The following is a 21788-nucleotide window of genomic DNA, read 5'->3' as shown; positions in this document are numbered from 1 at the left end:
CGGTTCACTTGGCACACCGATCTATAAATCTACACATCTCCTAAACCATAGATTTTATCGAGCTAAACAAAGAGTACCGTTTTGTTAAAAAATCCATTTTTGCCATCTTGAGATTATACAGGTGGTCCCTGTGAAAGTTACGGATTGATAACCATATCCTGATCTTCAGATAGTAGTTTACAATAATTATTTATTTCGTCAAACACACTTCATCGACATTCGTAATCATCCATAAAAAATTGATGATGCTCGAATTTAAATTTAGAAAATATACTTTAATATGAGTTCTTATTTCGCAACTATAAATTTTTTTATGTTACAGCTATATTTTCACGTCATCTGCTCACTCCCAAATTTTTTGCATCAAATCCCGGAACAACCTAGATGTTGATTTTTTGCGACATTTAACCTTTTTTGTTCATAATGAAACCAATTCCAAAGTAATATGATGAAATTAATTCCAACTTCTGTCCAAATGGTAAATGGAACCTTTATCTATAAATATTAAAAACAGCTAAACAAGCACATAATTTCCCTTATAAGCAGGTAGTTCTTCTGGATCTAGACGTCAATAACTCAGTTTTGTTACATCAGGTGCTTAGTGAGACTAATTGGGACATTGCTTCATCTATTTAATCTTAGTACAAAAGCTTCAGATATATCAAAAAGCCGGGCTAATATGTTATGATCTCTGCTGGTAGATGAAGTATTGGAGGAGAAAAAACCTGAAACCATAGATTTTGATATTTAGTTGAGCTTGGGAATGTTGTTGAAAAGAAACTAGAAACTGTACAACAATTTGATCAGTAAAGCATTGATATAGTGTAAAGCAAACTAAAGCAAACTATACAAAGAGTTTAATGTATTGATGATTTTTAATGTTCTGTAGAATGAATAATGGAACTGGCAGTACTACAGAAGTGCGTATGCACCAAACACCATCAACCAACGGCTGTTACTATGGAATCTTTCATTATGAAGGTAGTGTCTCTTGCTACTGTGATCAAATTTTAAGTTACTTATGTATGTCAATAAATTTTTTGTCTGATACTTTCAATGTCGATAAAAATTACCCAAATTTATTGGGATAGATGTGACAAATCGTGATTTTTCACTGATTATCCTGAAATGAAAGTACCAATGTTTGCTCTAGAAGAACCAGGTACTAAAAGCTCCAATACGTACATCATAATTCAAATCAATTGATATTCATAGAATTGTGTACCTTCACTAGGTTCCTTAAGATCAAACTATCAATACACAATGCACAATACAAAGAAAAAACTACCTGAACTATGGAAGGCAAGTCATGAGAGTCTACCAAGGAAATGAGTTAACTCATTGTCGGTCAAGATGTTTCAGTATCCCAGTGTTAAACCATCTATCTTAATTGCTAGGTCTTCAGCTGTGGGGTTTTTATCCCTTATCTAAGGTTAACACAGTAAGATTTGAATCCATTGAAGCTATAAAAGAGTCACGCGTCGTGAATAAGCCAATAGAAGAGGAATTCCGGAACTGTTTATAATGATGGAAGTATCGTTATTTTATAGTCACATCTTGTATATTATTTCAATACACAAATCGATATCTATCCTTTCATCATTTCATGATAACCACTTATATTGATAAGCACAATTACTTTTACAACATAATTCAGACCTCCATCAAAACAATTATCTCACGCAACCCTTTCAGAAACTGATTCGAAAGCACCGTGTGAAACATATCTCGATTTGAAAACATCATACTAGAGGGCATCGAATAAGTGTGGGAAACATTAATTCTTTACTCTAAACTGGTATTTGTAATTAGAGGGTGGAAATTCCAATAGGACATTATATTAGGGTGCAGATTGTTGAGAAGCTATGGAGGGGATCATACATATATAGCTTTGTATACGCGCGCGCGGAGTCTATATTATATCACTCGAAATCGCGTAGTGGAACACAACTGTGAAAGTCAATATCAGACATAGTCGGAGAAAAGTACGATGTCGGTTAGGAAATTTTTCCAGTGGACGAGCCACAGTTGCCTCAAAGTAAGTTTTTATTAATATTGTTAATAATGTGTTTATTGATTTTCGGTGTACTGACCTCAATGATTTATTCAGACGTTTTTTAATATGCTGAACTATTACGTATATTGATTTCAAGATGCTTTTTATTAAATATTAGTTAAAGTTTTCGATATATTACGGTACTTCCAGACAAATAAATTTTAATAATGAGGGTTAAGTAATTTATAATTGCGAGCTTTACTTTTTATGAAATCAAAGAATCTCCATATACTTGTAAATGACCTATTCAATACATATATATATATATATATATATATATATATATATATATATATATATATTGAATCACCCTGTATATATATATACACAGGGTGATTCATTAAGAATGTCCAATGTCCAATCTCTGAAGTGTAGATTCTAAACCTCAAAATATGATGATTCTGCTCAACATGCCTTATGCAAATATTGCTAGTTTCCGAGATATGGGGTGTTCAAAGTTAAATTTTGATTTTCGCAATAATTTTTTGTTTTCACAATTTCTCTTTGAAAATTGGCAATTTTACGTTTTTTGACATGAGGAATCATAATTTGCTTCGTTGTCAAATATTTGTTAGAATTGTAGAATTTTAATTTTGCACTTTGTCCACTACATCTGAACTCAATTGGAGATTGGAAAAGAAGTCCAGTCCATTCTTTGAAATCTTGTGTAAAATATGTGTGAGAAATGAAAATTTAATTGCATTTTGACAAATGTAGATTCACGTTTCTCCATTTAAAATTGTATCCATAACAATTATTTTTGCTTAAAATTTAAACTGGTCTTTTACTAATAATTACCTCTAGTTAAATGTTTTTTCATGATAAAACTAGTCTCATCACGATATAAACTCGTATTTTAATCCAGGAAATCCGGATGCAGTGGTAAAATTCGGTGCATTTACAGACACTATTTAGCACCTTTCCTCTTCCTATTCTTGTTACCCTTTACTAATATCCAATTTGAACCATAATTCATTATTTTTATTCACTTTTTTTATATATGTCTTTCTACCTTCAATAATTTATTATTCAAACACTTTTTCATCCAAATTTTAACTCGGTTCCCCTAATGCCCACTTGCACCTTAATTTCTTAACTGTTTAAAATAACAGACTGTTAAATTGCATCAACGGTTTAAGTTACGAGTATAATCGCTTGCACCGTATTTTATGCTGTTCAAGTTAAAGTTATGTCATCTACTCAGGGAAATTTTCTCAAACATTGAATGAATTGGCCCAAACACCTATCTTCAAACGATACATTTTGAGATTATACAAGCAGTTTTTTCGTTTTTTTTTTCATTTTAAGAGTTTCTTGTGAAATTCACGTAATACAATGAATGCAACATGTGTAAGATCAAAACTAAAACCCACATAATGTAGGCAGTTGCAAATTATTAGAAATGCATTTATGATTAGCTATTTTTTATTTTATATATATATATATATATATATATATATATATATATATATATGTTGTTTTATTCTATTTTTTGCTGTATATACGAGTACCAAGAATAAACCTCCCTAATATATGTTTTTGACGAAATACAATCCAATACAAACTAACAAGTCATTAGGAAACCCTTCAATCATACAGTTAAGTAACAGTAACAAAGATTAGACTATTTAATAATTTTTATACAGATTAAAACGAAATAATTGAAACTACTTAACGATCTATTATTTGATTATCTCAAAATTGGAGAAATACTCTTACACTTTTCAATGGTTATTTAAATATTCTTAACTTAAAAATTCTTGAAGATTTTTTTATTGTTCCATCATTGTATATGGTTACATTAGCAAAAAAGTGAGAAATAAAATAAAATGACAGGATAATTTCTATAGAAAATTATAAGTTATCCAATTATGGAGACAATGATAGTTTCTCGACAAATAGTGAAATTCATGAGATATAAAAGAGCTTTTTTTAAACTTCAACTATAAGACTATAGAATAAATCCAGAATAACTTCATGAATTCAAATTTAACATAATAATAGGATAGGATATTATAGCAAAAGCAACATATATTGAAATTCAATAAGAAAGTTACTCTGTGGCTGTTGGAAGAAGAACTGGAATCGATATATTTTCATTAATTTGCTCCAAAATGTTAATAACTGTTGGCTTTTATGGTATGAACCTTATAAAAATTGTAAAATTATCCATATTTGTGAAATGGTCCCTACTATTATACACTCTTTTGGGAAATCCCATATCTACAATCTCCAGAAAATAAAGATTAACTTCATATAGGTCGTCTGCAGCTTTTATTGCTTCCATTTTTTAAATTCTTTATTGTTTCTGCTGTGTTCTTCAATACAAAATTACCCAAATTATAGGTTATAGAAACTATTTAAACGAAAATTAAATCAGTTTAAGACCTCGATTCTGGGTGTTGAATTTAATAACAGTTTAAGACTTTTAAACTTGGTTTGGCACACGGTGCAATTCAAAACACAAATTAAGCCAGGGTTGAAATTTAAACTATTGTCAGCCTTCCGGTGCAAATGGCCAGAATACAATCAATCATCTTTTTTATAAAATTTATTAATGTACTTATCTTTCCGTGTTACCGATGTTTTAACAGAGAATTCAACCTAAGAATATTTTTCAGTTGCGAATATACTTCTACTGTTATACGGGTATTAAACTTGAACTGATTACAAATATTCTTATCTGAAGTTAAATTAAGCTGAATAAACAGTGATATGAAAAAACACCAAAGCAGGCAGATAATTATTTTCACATATTGGTTTTTAGAAGAATTATCTACGATACACAATAATTAACTGTAATGTGTTGATGTTATAAGTTTACAAAATTTTCTTTGCTGACGTAGCATACTATCCAATGGAGAAATTTGAATAGCATGCTTTTACAAAATAGATCCCGAATTGGTGCTAGGTTATCATATTTGGCTCTTTCTTTTCTAGTATCATTTTCGTCAAAACGTAATGCCCGAATTAGCACGTCAAATCTTCTCTCCGACATAACAGCAGCAAAGTAATCTGGGGCCGTACCATCAGTAATCCATAAATCGGGAGTATTTAAGTGTTGAGATTTTTTTACACTCGTCATGTATAAAAGCCAAAGAAATACGTGAATTTCCTCGATATCAGTAGATGGACAGAATATGATTCTCACATTATCGCTAATTTCTGGTTCGTGAAACTACCAATTTTGCCAATGGTTTCGTCTGGGAAAATTAGTTTCCAGCAATCTAAAGTAGTACTAGCTCCCTTGGCAATAACTTTAGCACCAGCTAGTTGTGTAATAAGGTTTTGAAGACCTGTTTTTCTTCTAGGTATGATAGGTTTGTGTTTTAGCCACACCTTGAGATTTTTACCTAAAAAAATGGGGTCTATTTTTGTTTGCGCTTCTGTCACAGCAGCAGTGGGTTGAGCCGTAGTAACGCCATCATCCTCGTCTGATTGCTTAGTGTCAGTATTATGTAAACTGTGTTCAAACGGAGTATGACTTATGTCGTCGTCTGAATTCATGGGCTCTGTGTCAGTGGGATTTTCGTTACACCATTTCCATGGTTGCTCTTCAACTTCCTTATCTATTTTTAAATTGGAAATCCTATAAATGGAATGAAAAATTAATATTACTAAAATCTATATAAAAATATTAGTTCAAACTTACCAAAAACATAAACAATTCACACCACAAAAACTAAATTTTTTAAACGGGATAGGTCGCTTAGCTAGAATTTTTCTAATAAATTATCGAACGTTATCAGTCGCGTGTGAGAATAATACTAACTACCCCTGCGGTCGACTGCTCTTAACTACGTCAAACGCCAGTGTGCCATGCGCTAACATATTCTTGTCTCCAGGCACTTCTAGAGAGGTGAGTATTTTAAGCAGACTTGTTAAATTTTATGAGCAAAATATTGAAATTGTTAGATTTTTTCTATCACAGCGACCGATCGCTAGATGACACTGGGAAATAATGTTTGAGTCAAATTTATATTGTTTTAAGAGGTACTTCAGTTTATAAATTGTTTCAAAAACCATTCTACATTAAGAAACATATATACGATAAACACATTCAACGTTTCTAATAGATCAGTGTTAATGCTCCGTGCATTAAAACTGCATGTCACGGGTTCCATTGTGGTCTAGGAAAATTTAGTAGTGTTTCAGATAGTAACATTACAAAAACCAATTTTTTTGTGGAATAACTATATAATATAGCTCAATCAAGAAAGCATCTTACAGCAGTGATTAATGATTCAATCACTGGCGTGATTAATGGGTATTATTACGGTCGAGCAATCAGACATAATATAATGTCTCCATTATACAATAGTCGTGGATAAAATTTATCATCATATTAGATTTACAAAAATTCTCTATACACAATTATTCAGTATCAATATTATAGTCATCTACTGAAAAAATAATCTATCGATATCTTGTAATTTAAGCATCAGTCATAGGAACGTAATATTTTGCAGAATTTAGAACGGATAATAGTTTAGAATCCTCAAAATTATATAAAAAAATATAATTTTATGTTTGAAGGTAATTATTGTTGATATCAGGTTGTTTGACCTTCGATTTATATTTAGAGAAAAGAAAAAGAGAAAAATGCTTTATTGTCAAAAAAATTGTTACAATTTTAAACAAAGGCCTTTAAAAACTAAAAACAAATATAAAAATAACTAAATATACAGAATAAAACCACAATGAGTAACTAAATTATAGGTAATAGTAATAGGTAATAATTAGTATATATATAAGTCCATAGCAAAAATTAAACAGTATGCAGCATGCTCGGAATTAAATATTATTATTAAAATAGAAGTCGTTTACATAGTAGAAGGTGCTTTCCAGTAAATATATCCTCAAATTATTGCGGAATGCGAGGAAAGATGATATCGATTTGATTTCAATTGGCAAGTGATTGTGCATTTTTTGCATTGAGACAGAGAAGATGAGAATTGCATCATAATTTAGGGGTGATTAGGTCACTAGATATGATCCTTTGAAGTATCGTAAGATCAGGGTGGCTCCAAGAGAAACTAGTGTCGTCTGCAAATAGACATATTTTACCACTGATGTCTAGATAGCGGATGTCGTTTATAAACAGAAACAGAAACAAAAGAAGGCCTAGTACTGAACCTTGGGGCCCTCCACATTCTATTGGCTTGCAAGAAAACATCGTTATATCAACCCTTACAAGCCCAGTTCTGTTGGTAAGGTATGGCTTAAACCATGCGAGAGGTGTTCCCCTGAAACCATAGTACTGCAATTTGTTCATGACAAGAAAAACTATTTCGGGAGAGTGGACAACTTAATCGAAACAGGACCATACACCAAAATCTCAAAAACTCCGCTGAATAAAATGATCACAAATGTGAAAGAAACACTTAAAAATTGTAAGAACCTTGTCACCGGTACACTCAAGCATAAGTCATCCGTCAATAATCCAACATTGTCAAAGCTCTATTGCCTTTCCAAAATTCACAAACCTGGGAAGGCAATGAGACCTATTGTTTCAACAATTTGTACACTTAGTTATAATATTTCCAGGTGGTTAACGAAGGAGTTTGAAAACCTACCCATCAAACCTGAGAGTTTTTCAGTGAAGAATTCGTTGGAGTTTATCAATAAAGTGAAGACTTCAACGATTGAAGATGGGGAAATTTTAATCTCCTTTGATGTAAGTTCATTATTTCCCAGCGTGCCGATCCCGCAGACCTTCGTGTACCTTGAGATTTGATAATTTGAGAGCTGATGTGAAGAATATTTACAGTTAACAAAAATATGTATGGAACAAAACTATTTCCAGTACAACAACGAATTCTACAAGCAAAATGAAGGAACAGCGATGGGAAACTGCCTATCACCGTTCTTGGCTAAACTGTTCATGAGTCATTTTGAAAAGCAAATCAGTCAAGAGTTTCAGTATTTTCCCAGGGTATGGTACAGGTATGTGGATGATATTTTCGCCATATTCAATACGAAGAAGACTTAGACGAATTCATTTTGGAACTCAATTCAAAATATCCATCTATAAAGTTCACCTACGAAATGGAGAATAATGGACAGTTACCATTTTTAGATACTTTAGTAATTAAACACCGCTACGTTGCAGGTACATCCCTGCTGATTCTTTACATTGTATCTAACATAAGATGGCCAGCATCCATTTTCTGGTACATCGGTTAATCCACTTTGCACTCACAATCGAGAGATACAATAAAGAAAAGTCCTTCATTGAGGACGTAGCTGTACTCAACGGTTATGAAAAAAGAATTGTAAATAGGTTAATCAATCGTCATACGTTTAAGAAATCTCTATATGAAACCACTTTTTTCCAAACCCAAAGTAAAATACAAGAAAAATTATCTCATTACTTCAGAACCTAAAAAACTGATAAAATGAAAGGAGTACTATCACAAATGTAATAATTGTGATGCTGTTCATCTGAGACAGATATCTCAATATTTTGCGAATAAGTTAAGATATCATCAATACAATAAAAAAATTGCATCAAAATCTAATGATAAAAGAGGCCTTATTAATTTATTATTTTACAAATTTCAATGCAACTATCAATAATTTCAATTGATAGTAACTTCTCTTTCTATGGTTCAAATAGTTTGTATTTTTATATTGATACAGTATATGGCCAATTAACTCATGTAATTATCAGAATTGTCAATATCATAATACATTGTTAAGGACAAATTGAACTTCTGAGTTACTCATTTATTTCAGTAATTTTGAGGACACTTATAATATATAGTTTGTTATTATTTACAAAATCTTCACTATGAGTGGCAGTGTATTTTGTTTTAATACTGATCAAGAGTTCGTTAATCGGAAAAAATAACTTAGAGGTTATTTAAAAAATGAAAACAATATTTAGTTGATGATGATATGAAAAATCGATTCATACTTTCATTTACATTTATAAATATGACATGTACTGCAATATGATGTTTATATAGTAATTCATAAGTCCGTTGCAGATTATTCAATATTATCAATTATGAAATTGAAACTGAATCAAATAATCAAATATTTCAATGGAAGTACATTTTGAGTATTGTACATTGAAAACAAAACAATCGTTAAAGTTTTATTAATAAATTTATATATAAGTTGTACTATTATTAGTGTTATCTATAAAAATTGATAATTTCCAATAAACTTGTACATTTACCTATCAATATCAAAGACTTAAATAATTTCATTGAATTTTATACATCCATTTTATCAAATTTAATGCAACTATGAATAATTTAATTGGTAACTGCTATATATATTTTTGAAATTTAACAAATGAAAAATTATTTTTGTGGTTAAAACAGATTTTTATTTTTTGATATCCGTATAATTAAGTAAATTGTCAATGTCAAATCATATTCAGATAAACACCGAAAAGAATCGAGACCAAGAAAAATATATAAAAAGGTTTACGAAGAAAAAAGTGTAAGAAGTATACTTCATTTATACCATTCCTCAATTTTCTAATAATATCGAGAAAAGCGCATATTCATCTGTACTGTCATTTTTTATAATTAACATAACCGTGTCCGTTTTTTTATACGTATACAATTTAAAAAGAGAATGAATGTATAAAACACCAAAAATCATCCAAAATATAATTCAAGCTGATGAATCTCGTTATGTAAACAAGTAATCTTTATTCCAGGTTTTCAAAAATTGGTCTACGTCGATCCAAAATAGAAGGCAACGAAAAAAATACACAAGTTACGGATCAGCAATATCATTATCCAATTATGGATATCGAGGAAGCATTTCCACAGAGGTAACAATTTTGGATGATATTTATCCCTGTTCATGTCAGACAAGCAACAACGAAGTCAATGAGAACAGACTTAACGAATGCATAGAGAAGAGAGAATTGAGCTATTAGTTCTTTGATTTTATATATATTATGCCCCAAGAACTGAAATTTCTTATATTTCTTTATTATATGTATCACAGTGAAAATTGTTGCTTAATTTCTCATTTTTAAATATGATTAGATGTAATCAAATATACTACTCGTAACGAGTAACATGTGTAAGTAAGGTTTAAAGTTTTAAAGATGAGAAATTTGATCGACTTTTGTAGAATCTCACTATAAATATTAATTTAGAGATTTATTTACTAGTCGTTTTTAGTATTTAATTTCATATATATTATTTTTGGGGTAGATCCATATCCTATTATTATTTATAACAATTTATGCTGTTTTGACTGTGATATTAGTGTTTAAGTAATAAATGTATTTTCTGTTCGATTAAATTGTTTTTCTTTATCGCAATGGTTAGTTGTTGACCATAAAAAAACTCCATACTTTTCAAACGTTTATCAAAAACGATTCTAGTTTTTGGTCTATCAATGATAATAATTATTTTGTTTCTATTACACAACTGGATAAACAATATGGGTATGAATGTCTGGATTAGTATAGTATTTTTAACACAGATCTACGATACCCACAGTTATCTCTACTTTGAGTTGGTTATTGGACAAATATTACTTTTTCAGGAGAATAAACGAGATTGCATTTAACCTCTATTCATATTATATTGTTGATCTTTCAATCTACATTTCAAATTTGGGTAATTTTCAAAATCAGTATAAAAATTGAGTTTACGACCTCATGATTTTTCACACAAAACACAAAGATTATTCTATTAGACATTATGACTCAATCAGTAGGTTACATTCATACAATGGTGTGGTTTTGTTAACAATATTACTCGTTCTAAATTTTTTGTTCTTTGTTTAGTTGCACATAGGCATTAGCACGCAAAAACTGTGAAGAATTAACTACTACTTAGTGTATTTTCACTTTTGACAATTGCAACACAATGAAAGCACGCATAAACAGTGGCACACCAAGAAGGAAAATTTTTCTACTGTGATACAATATTAATGCAACGGGTGACGATATTTGTGAGACTGTTCTCTGATACGTTCTAAATTGTTAATCAGTGGTTTTAATAGGAAAGTAGACCTGTTATTGTATGTATACTACATCGCCGCACTTGAGACATGGCCTCTTTTTACACCGACGGATCACTGTGGCAAATAAATTTAAGCGACAAATTGCTATTTTGCTTAAGAGCGCATGACGGACGTAGAAGGGTAAGATGCCGTTGTGGAGAGCGACAAGATATTTGGTTTCTGTTGAAAGGTAGACAGTTGGAATTGTTGGAATACTACATACATTTTACCACATTATTTCCACAAGTCAATACATGTTCACTATATTTTACGTGGAACTACAGAGTTCCCCAAGAAGCTGACTTAAATGTTTACGATTTAATTCTCATCGAAATTACGTGGAATATGATGGGAAGAAGACTGTCGTTACACAATTCTCCATGGATTCTGACGCATTTGCTTGAAATGTGATGTCACAAGCAGACATCTACCACATCCTTTTTAGATAACTAGAAGTGACTTTTTCGTCAAATATTTTTCCTCCTCGTGAATAATTATTCTGGCGTCGTAATTATTTCTGTTGTATAGCCACGTCCAATATTTAAAAAAAATGAATTTGTCGATACCTCACTCTAGTTCGATTATTTCGAAGTAGAAGAATCTAATTTTCAAATTCTTTTTTCCTAATTATCTACCAGAGACAAAAAGTAATTTTAATACCTCCGAAGATATATGTTTGTTACACAGTTTCAAAAGATGTCTAACTTTGGTTCTCATATGTAGTGCCAACAAAATTTCGTTCTCATTCTATTGATTTTTGGTGCTTTTTATTTTATTATTTTTGTTTATTCAGAAAAAAGAGCGCATAGAACAGAACATATATATATATATATATATATATATATATATATATATATATATATATATCCGATTATATATTAAAATATATAAATTTAGTTTTTGCATATGTTTGACTATAAGCTCCATTCTATTGAGATGTGTTTTATCTAGTACCCTACCTCCACAAATTTTCCAAATATGTTGAATGTATTCAATTTTTTCAATAAGCTGGGCAGCCGGCAATGAAGAACATTTGTTTCCATTATATCTCCAGTAACTTGATCATATCCAAAATTCGATAAATTTATCACTACAGGAATTTTACTACAATAGAGTGAATCATCTGTTTTAGAAAAGTAAGTTCATCGTTACGATGTCGGAAATAAGAAATTTTTGTACTAGGAGAAAGTAGATTCCAGTCGTTCAATCTAGACTTCAAAAGCTCAGCTTGTTAAGAAAAATTTAAATCACGTACTAAATTGTTTAAATCAATTTGTATCAATAAATGCGGTTCTTTTGAAGATGACGGTTCATAACTTGGGTAACTTATCGGGTTGACGCCTTTTGTTTGAATCAAACAGAAATAACAGTCACTTACAGGATCTTTTGGTTCCATCCAAATCATTGGTATACCAAAAGGTAAATGTTTAGATTCTTGCATAACCCAACCTTATAGGAGTTCCACACTCGTTACCCAACATATTTGTGGAACCCAGGATTTATATTGGTAACGCACAGGAAAACGAAAATATTATGAATAGCACATTTTAATTAATGGCGTAAATTTTCGACGCTCAGATGTAAAAGTAAATTCTTCACACACATAACAAAAACTATCCGGGTTATTAGAACATTTTCACAGCATAATTAGAATGTAAAAAATGTAACATTCGCCTAAATTAAGTTATTCAAACAGAAACACGTAAGGAAAAGAATAAAATAAAATCAAATAAAAAAACTGGATGTGACAGAAGCAAAATAATAAGCAAATAAAAATCATTACAAAGTTCGAGTGACAAAACAATGTTTACCAGTGTTACAAAAAAAAACATTCTGTTATAAGTATAAAGAACTCGTGAAATGCCTCGTTGGTAAAATGGTTCTTACAGTAAAATTGATAGATATAATTAGGGAAATGCAGATTTTCTGTAATCTTAGTGATATAGACTATAAAACCTATCATAAAATTCATTCAAAAAACCAATTAATATACGTAATAAATAAAAAAAACTCCTCACCTTCAGATTATTCAAGAAACAACATATCAACTCAAATTCTTTCACGTATCCTGCGGTGTATATATTTTTGTAAGACTTTAAATTATAGAAAAAAATCGATTCGTCTTATGAAATATACGTTTCATGCAAAAATTTTCTAACGAAAATTGAATGTAGCTTTCAAGTTCAAAAAAAAGCATCTTTGATTGAAACGAGAAGTAGATTTGAATATAGTAAAATGGAGCAAGACAACTTCAAAATGAAGTATTCATCCAAACTGGTCTATAAAGAAATGTCAGACATGGGAAAAGCACACGATAAAAAGTCAAAGTGAAAAAGTGATATTGGAAACTGCTAGAAGTGTAAGAAGGAGGCAGCTTAAGGCCGTTATTGTTCCTAGAAAAACAAAGTGCAATAGAAGATTCATAAAACACAATATGGCCCACCATCCATATCGTCGTTACAAAGTTGATAATAAAGTACTAGTTAAGATTTGGAAAAATAAAATACTTGAAATGAATCATGGTAGACCATTGAAGCACAAATCTTGAGAGAGCAAAGGAAAACTTGAGTAGAAGCGGAATTTTTTTGTTCGATAATCAAGAATGAAATGTTATTTTGGTGACATTTTTTAACGTGCAATAATCAATATAATGTGTTTGACAAAAGAAGGTGATCGATGTCTGCTTGTGGCGTCTCGTTCTGAGTCATCCTACGCGACATTAACTGCGCCATAGCTGGTGCCATCATATTCTTGATTCGATTAAATGTGATGACAGCAGTGGCAAAACTATTACTACGTCGAACTATGAAGTTTCTCATAGTTCGACGTGCAATGTCTTGCTACAAAGTATTTGTGTACACCCATTTAGATAATGCAAACCGAATTTGCTGATATTTGTATTTTGATGTGCCAAAAAGTTAATGTCAAGACATTATTTCTTCTTGATTTTAGTGTAGTACTTGTAATTTCAGTGAGTATATATAAAATAATAACATATCTATTTAGTAGACCAACAAAGAGTTTTTCTACAAATGATAAGTAAACGACGAATTATCCAGTTTATTTTTTTTAATGTTATTGTTTAAAAGCGTATAGGTATTTAGAATATTGTATTGATTTAAAATTTCACTGATAATAAATGTATAATTGAGAAAATATAGAATTCTAGTCGCATGTGCTATTTCAGCAATTTATTATGTGTGCACATGTTTAACAACTTGATTTATACCTAGTCAATATGGAAATTAATTCGAAGATTTACTTAGGAAATAATTGAATTTCGCTTGGCTGCCTAGTTGAAGATTGATCCTTTGTGAATCTATTTGAGAAGATTTAATCAGTACAGCAATGAAATTGAACTTTTCGAGAGCACTTTTAAGAATATAAAATTTAAATTGAATGTTATAATTTTAAAATTCAAATCTTCGAACAAAAAAAATTGGAATGAACAATTAAAAATAATATATTGTATCACAAAATCATGCTTCTTAGTGAAACTAAGAAACATTAATGTTATCGTTATAATTTCACATGCAATATCTTTTTCATTATTTCTTCTAGTCTTCCCACTCGGGGATTATATGCACGACGCAGACAATGATGTGTAGAGGTCGTGCTCTAACGCTCTTTAGACAGACCTCGAAGTCAAACAGTAAACTCAAAAGTCCGAATACAACGATACATACGGTACACAATAGCGCTACAGTCGCTATAGATATATTTACTTATTGAACAGTAGTAAAATGCAATGTGTCAAACACTGATCGTAGCGGTCTTATATTATTTATACTACTATTTATATATTGAGAAAATAAATTATTAGATATACCCATCTACGAGAAAACAAAGAGAGGGATATCATTTTAATACAACTTTTTGTTCCTGAAACATGACATATGTACGTCGTCGGCGTGTTATAAATTTCATTTGGAATCAGTTGATTTCAAATACTGTAGTATGTTTTTATCCTCGAATTTTTCGTATTACTTCAGAAATGGAGCATATGGGTGCTTTGGAAAGTAGAAAGTTCTGTAACTGAAAGTTGTGTATGACTAACCCGTAGTCTTGGGATGGTCTGTGTTATATGTTGCTGGTACATATGTTTTATATGTTTATATACGACCAGTTTTAAGAATACTTAATCGAAATTTGTGATTTTCACGTCCAAGTCTACCGCTTCGCATAAACATGTATTTATGACTCGAGACTGCTCACAGAATATTATTTATTGCTTCATAAGTATATACTAATTCTAAAAAATATGGTGTTCATTTGTAAAAATCATATTTTTAATTGTAGACATAAAACTAAATATGGAAATTGGACTTCTGTACATTACTTATCGAGCACTGCTTAGTTTTTCAATATCGGTATCGTACAATGTTGTTCTTAATCGATTATTTTGTTTAGAATTGCTAATAATGAAAAAAATCACACAATTTTTGCAAATTATTTCCCTCTCGATGTATCAATAAAAATGAATGATACATTATTCGTAGTAAATAACTATAGAAACAGTTACCGAGTATTAACAAGATTATCATAGTAGTATTTAACACGAAAATTTATATATTTGTGGTTTTCATGATTGTAACAATAGCTTCAATAAAAATGAATACAACCAAATTAAATATTAACTTTGAATCGATTTTAGAGAAAAGTTATAGTCAATACCCCAATTAGCTTAGCATTTTCAATTATAAGATTTCCGTTATTAATTACTATAAATATTTATATGTCCAGCAAGTAATGTTCAGATAGGACAAAAACTTCGTGGTTGTGAATCATTGAAGCAAAAGAACGTAGAAAAAAGTGTAATGAGTGGAGGAAGTATGAAAATGTAGTGAAAGTGATTTGGATACATAAAAAGTGGAAAGAAATCGAAGAACTCTTAAACAACATGATATATTGAAAATTCAGGAGAAACGAATGACACGATTATCATAGGATTTGAAGAAAGAAATGGAAGATGTGGAATATCCACACATGTTCACCTATTACAAGAAGCCAAGCAATTTAATCAACGATAGCCAAAAAACAAGGAAGAAAATATACCTTACGCACCCAAGTGATCACTATTTTTCTTATGTTCTGTCAGTTTTCTCGTTGTATTGCAAATAGTCAATATCTCTCAATATTTGTTATTTAAAATGGGTAGAGCTGCGATAAGTTTCTATCAAGCATCTATTTATATGAGCCCCAAGTGACTATAAACAGTCTCCAGAAATAATCACTTCACAAATTTTTCATAAAACCATATGTTTTCGTAAGTTACATCTAGAAAAATCGAGACGATTTTAAAAATCAAAACGGAAAAAGATTATATTTCATAAGTACTTAATAAGCATTTATTTCAATATAAATAGGCATTGTTGTGAATACCGTTGTAATGAAATTTGTTGATTCATCATTCATCTAATGAATTTTGTTATTCCATCGTTTAAATCAATTGGGTTCATTCAACATTTGTAAAATTATGATTTTTTTTTCTGCGCATAGTTTTAATTAATTAATTAAGTGGAATTTATACTTAGTCCGTTATTGATCTTTTTCTAAAGATTAGAATTACATCTTAATTATCGACTTATTATTTATGCCGCGTGCAAACTACGAACACATAGATAATGAGTGGAATCTATGATATTCAGGGAAGAAAATTTACTTAATGGAAAGATCGAATAGTTATCTTATCGTACAAATCATAATTTAATTTGTAATATAATTTTTTTACGATCACTTTATCTTGTCCTCTGTTAAATTGCATTTATTATTCTTTTACATTACATATTTATCTAGATTAAATTAAATGGTTTCACAATTATCCTTTTCAAAAGTGGACTATTAGCTAAAGTCATTATTCTTTTTCATCACATAAAATTAAAGCAACAATAAAAAATTGTATCTCATCACTTACCAATCTGTCTAACCTAACCTAACCAAACAATTATTTTTATAATGATAATACCTACATAGAAAAACTAATCATAGATTTCCAATACACTTATCATTATGTTCTTTAGATCCTTCTCTTTTTTTGGTAAGGGTTATTAAATTTGTCTGTCTTTATAAGCAAGATTTTATAGAGTGGCATTTCCTTACTTAAGTTTTAAAGAGGATGGAGCTGTGTAATTAGGAAAATTTTTTTAACGACAAAATGGCAGACTCACCGCAGATGCAAAATTTTCCTAACAAGTTTTGTTATATTTGTGGAGAATTTATATTGAATTGATAATATTTGTCACAAGCTAGACCATTTTCTGAATAATGAAAATGTGAATAAGGCTTATTTCATATATTTTGATGATGTAATCGAATATCAAGACAAACAGTGGGCTTCTCTTGTGTGCTATGTCAGCTGTAGCGTGTCATTGAATGAAATGTCAAGAGCCCATCAGCTATTTTGATGATTGCTTTTTTGTATGACAAAAGCTGAAGGTTTTTCAAAAAATGTAAAGTGCAATCAAATTTACAATCTGCCATGAGACCTGTTCCTCACGACGACGCAGACGGCGCCTTTGGATTGGCAAGATACTATTTTGGGAAACAATGGAAATAACGGTTCTCAGGAAACTCGGAGTATCATGTGTTTTTTGAAAAGTGAAGTCTGTTTGTATGTAGTTTTTTTTAAATAAAAAAACTTTACGTTTACAGCATTTTTCTGGTCAGTTTCATATATTTCTAGGTTAAATAGTAAGCTATTCAGCCTCATGAAATTTTTTTGTCTATCAGTGTTATTGATTGACAATTGAAATTGCTGTTTAACTGCAGAAATTGTGAAAAAACATGTTTAAGATAAACTCTAATCGTAGTATTACATAATGACAAATTTCAAAAAAGTGTTAATGTTGTGAACAAGGAACTATCCGAGTGAACCGAAACACGAGTGTTTGTATTGAGTTGTCTATGGTACTTTTCTGACGAACACTAATAAATTATACTTGTTATTGTAAATATTGAAATTAAGTCACTTCTCCTCACATGTATAGTGAAGTACATTGCATGACATAACAAAATAAACACCCAGTTTTGTCAAATTTAGCAGTGTGTTAATTTTACGTACTCCGTTTCAATACTATTCTATATTATTAACAAAATTTTCAAGCAAAAATAAATAAGTATCATGTTTTTTTTTTATTTTGCCGTTTACTGTTAAATTTACCATGATGTGTGATAAAGAGAGATAGAGATAGAGCAGTTAATTTTATCAAACAAAAGGAAATGTCACTGTTAGTTTGGAAAAGGAAAAATATATGTAAAATGTGAAACTATAAATAAATTATCAAAAAATAAAAAGGTTTCTTGGAATAAGATTGTTAGTTGCATGATTAATTATTCTTGTTTCTTCTAGGAAAAGACCTGGGAATTGTTAGAAATTATCTGGTCATAACAAGATCCCGACTATCGAACAACTATATTCTTAATCCTTAAATTTTAATCTGACACAGTTTGCACATTTAAGGCAATAAAACCTTTCCTTGATCGAAAGATGTCTGCATTGTTTCCACCGGGATTATATTTTCATTAAAATGCAGTCTATACCTCGAAGCACTCTGTGAAATCTAGAAATATGGTAAAACTCCTATGCAGAGCTACCCGTCTTTGATGGTTGTGAGTCATTTAGATATACTTTGACAGTAGAGAACAAACTAGTATTGAAACTCGTCTAACAATTCGAAATGCTGAAGCTTTGGATACTGTTACTCAAATTAATAAACTACCCGTTGCATAAAAAACGTAGGGTCAGTAAAAGTTGACAAATCGGTTGTATACTTCTTCCCCTAAAGGGGCAGTATCATTATAAACTCTACCGGCTTGTACGCAGTGCTAGTAAGTGCTGAATGCGATGCAACAACATATTCACTGTATCTTTTTTCAATCTAAAGCGTTGAAAAAGTTTAATTTCATTATATATTTATTGAAAGTGTCTTCTCTGTTTTCATCTTTCGTCATCTAATAATAATTTCAGATTCTTGATCAGACGATGAACTTGAACTTGTATAATAATCTATTCATGCTTTATGGACAATTATAACGAACAAAATATTCAGTTATTATATAAACAATTGAGGTTATATTATTGGTTACATTCAATATTCACTATTGTTTTCAGGGATATGTTTTGGTACACTTGTGTGAAGTCGACTTTAAGATGTAAAAGCCAATAAATCGGGATCTCGGAACTTTAACGTCTTAAACTTGATTTGAAGTCTCTTTAATTTCGTTATGAAACCGGCCGTCAATCAATCTCAAAACCATTCTTTTAAATCTGAAATCTGACATATTTTGTATATTGTGAACATCTTATGTATGGCCTCTTTACTTGTCACATGTCATAAATCCTTTGATGATTCAGTCGTTACGGAGCTGCATTTTTTCTGAAAACTTTTCATGAATCATGCTAATACTAATACCTTTTCGGCATGTCAATAGCTGAGAATATTGAGTTGTATGACGTCAGTGACGCGTGCCATACACACGCTCATCTTCTGTCTATTGTTTCCGATTTGTAGGCCAGCACGTGTCTAATATGGCCGACTTATATATATATATATATATATATATATATATATATATATATATATATATATATATATATATATATATATATTTATATATATATATATATATTTACTTTTTTGCTATATTGATTGAATAACGCACAAATAAGAACAATATAATATATAATGCCTTCCAAACCTCTAACATATTTGTCTATAAGTGAAACATAAATTATACATATGAGGTGTGATCAAAGATACAGTGAATTGATATAGCAGTGATTACTTTCCCGCTTATATTTCAATTAGTGCGTCTGATAACCTCATATGGTGGGCCAGAGTGATAAATTTGAACCTGTTCCGGCTTCTGCTACTTTAGCCATTTTAATGAGATCGTATAGTCACCGCCTTGAAACGTGGGTTTAGTTAGATCCTGGGTCGGTGTGATGAAGGAAGAAGCAGCACATAAGGACTATAAAGTAACACACAAAGAGTAGCTTTGCTGGGTATCTGGGTCCGTAGCTGCAATGAAAGTCTTGTGGAAGGAATAAAAAGACAGGAATCAACATATCGTTCAATTGCTACCTTCAAAGATAGCAAAATGATCAAAACTGACATAATTGTTTCAAAATAGATGAGATTGACAAAAGAGTTCTAAAAACGATTCTGTGCTATGTACATTGTGTGCCATTACGACAAACGAGCGGTTCTTGGTATTAGCTATAGGGAGGTCACTGGCAAAATACTACATGAGAGAGATTCAGTATCTAATCTGATAGATTTTATACAACGAATAACGTTGAAGAAAGTAATGTGGAATACGTCGAAAACTACCTCTATCAAACCCAATGTGTTGAAATATTTTGTAAAAAATACAGACATTTGTTTAATCAGTATGAAGAAAACCTAAATAATAGTTTTATATTCCTTATTTTTTTCGTATTCATTAACATCATCAGACAATCATTTGATATGATCACCGTTTCCAAACGTCGCGTTCTATTTTCAGTGATGATCAACAAAAACATGTTATAACTTTTTTGTGCGTTAATTTCTCTATGATGTTTAGTTATATAATAGATTCTGGAATATTCTAGATACTTAATAATTGTTTTTGAGTAGTTATCAATGAATTATCCAATCACAAGGATTTAGCACTAAAGATTGATACTAATAAGCAATTTCTATCTGTAATGACGAAAAGTATAAAAACCGCAAACCTCAGCAACCTATAAATAACGCTGCTCAAGTGAATTAATAATAGATAATATACGGTGACTACATAATTTTTAATGTTCAAACAAACCATAGACAAACGAAACGCATTCACTCATTGGTCTACTAGGGTAGAAAGTTAGAAAGATCTTATCATAAGACTACGACCCGATTAACTTATTTTCCAAACACATTTTCAGTTAGTTTCCGAACAATCAGATCATGATCGGGTAAATTCAATCATAGTTTTCGAAAGTCCTCATATTGTTAATATGAGAAACATCTTTTTCACCATCTTAATGTAAAAATATTCAAATATTTCAAGTTTTTACCAAAATCTATACCCGTTTTTAACAGAAATATTGAATACAGAAAATAAAGAAAAAAAAAAGAAATTTATAAATTTTGATTTTACTCATATAACCAATACATTTGAATGGTTTCCAATTATGAGCCTTCATAGGTTTTGTTGAATTTCCCTATTTCCAAACATGGTAATAAAATGTTAAGTTCAGGAGACGATAAGTGGCAATCGATAAATTGAACTTCAAGAAATTATGAATTAGAGTACTAGAAACAAGAAAGAAGCATTTTTGGATGGGGTTAAAAATCACTGGTGAATAAACCAATCTCCATGAAATCACAAAATATTTAATATATAGAAACAGATAATAGAAGAAAAGAGTTGCTACTTAATTTTTGAGATATGGCCACACTGATGTGAGTATACCAAATCTCACATTGCCATCATAATTTTGAGATTTTTAATGGTGAACGTACTCAGAACGTGTTGTCATACGAGTGCTATTTGAGTTGCTACCTATACTTGAAACATTCATCAAATTTTATTTTTAAATTAAAAACATTATTCACAAAAGTACAATATTGAATGAATTACATTGATTTCAAACATTGAATTAATAAAACTCATTAAACTAAAATTTACAATAATTCCTATTTATATTGAAATAAACGATGATTAAGTATTTATGAAACATAATCTTTACGTTTTAATTTTTAAAATCCTCTGGATT

General features: G+C 30.3%; 1 protein-coding gene and 1 long non-coding RNA gene across 4 annotated transcripts in view; one reads left to right on the top strand and one right to left on the bottom strand.

Moving 5' to 3' along the window:
- The window catches only part of LOC130899676 (aspartyl/asparaginyl beta-hydroxylase), a 114891-nt gene that overhangs the window by 69657 nt on the left and 23446 nt on the right, over nucleotides 1-21788 (bottom strand). The gene's annotated exons all lie outside the window — the stretch shown is intronic.
- LOC130899700 (uncharacterized) lies at nucleotides 1812-10333 on the top strand. Its single transcript, XR_009060057.1, has 2 exons — nucleotides 1812-2038; nucleotides 9735-10333. It is a non-coding gene; the product is annotated as an uncharacterized LOC130899700 (long non-coding RNA).

Source organism: Diorhabda carinulata, chromosome 1 (genome assembly GCF_026250575.1).
Source record: "Diorhabda carinulata isolate Delta chromosome 1, icDioCari1.1, whole genome shotgun sequence".
In the NCBI taxonomy this organism is placed as follows: Eukaryota; Metazoa; Arthropoda; class Insecta; order Coleoptera; family Chrysomelidae; genus Diorhabda; species Diorhabda carinulata.
This window is presented reverse-complemented; position numbering and strand designations above follow the sequence as displayed.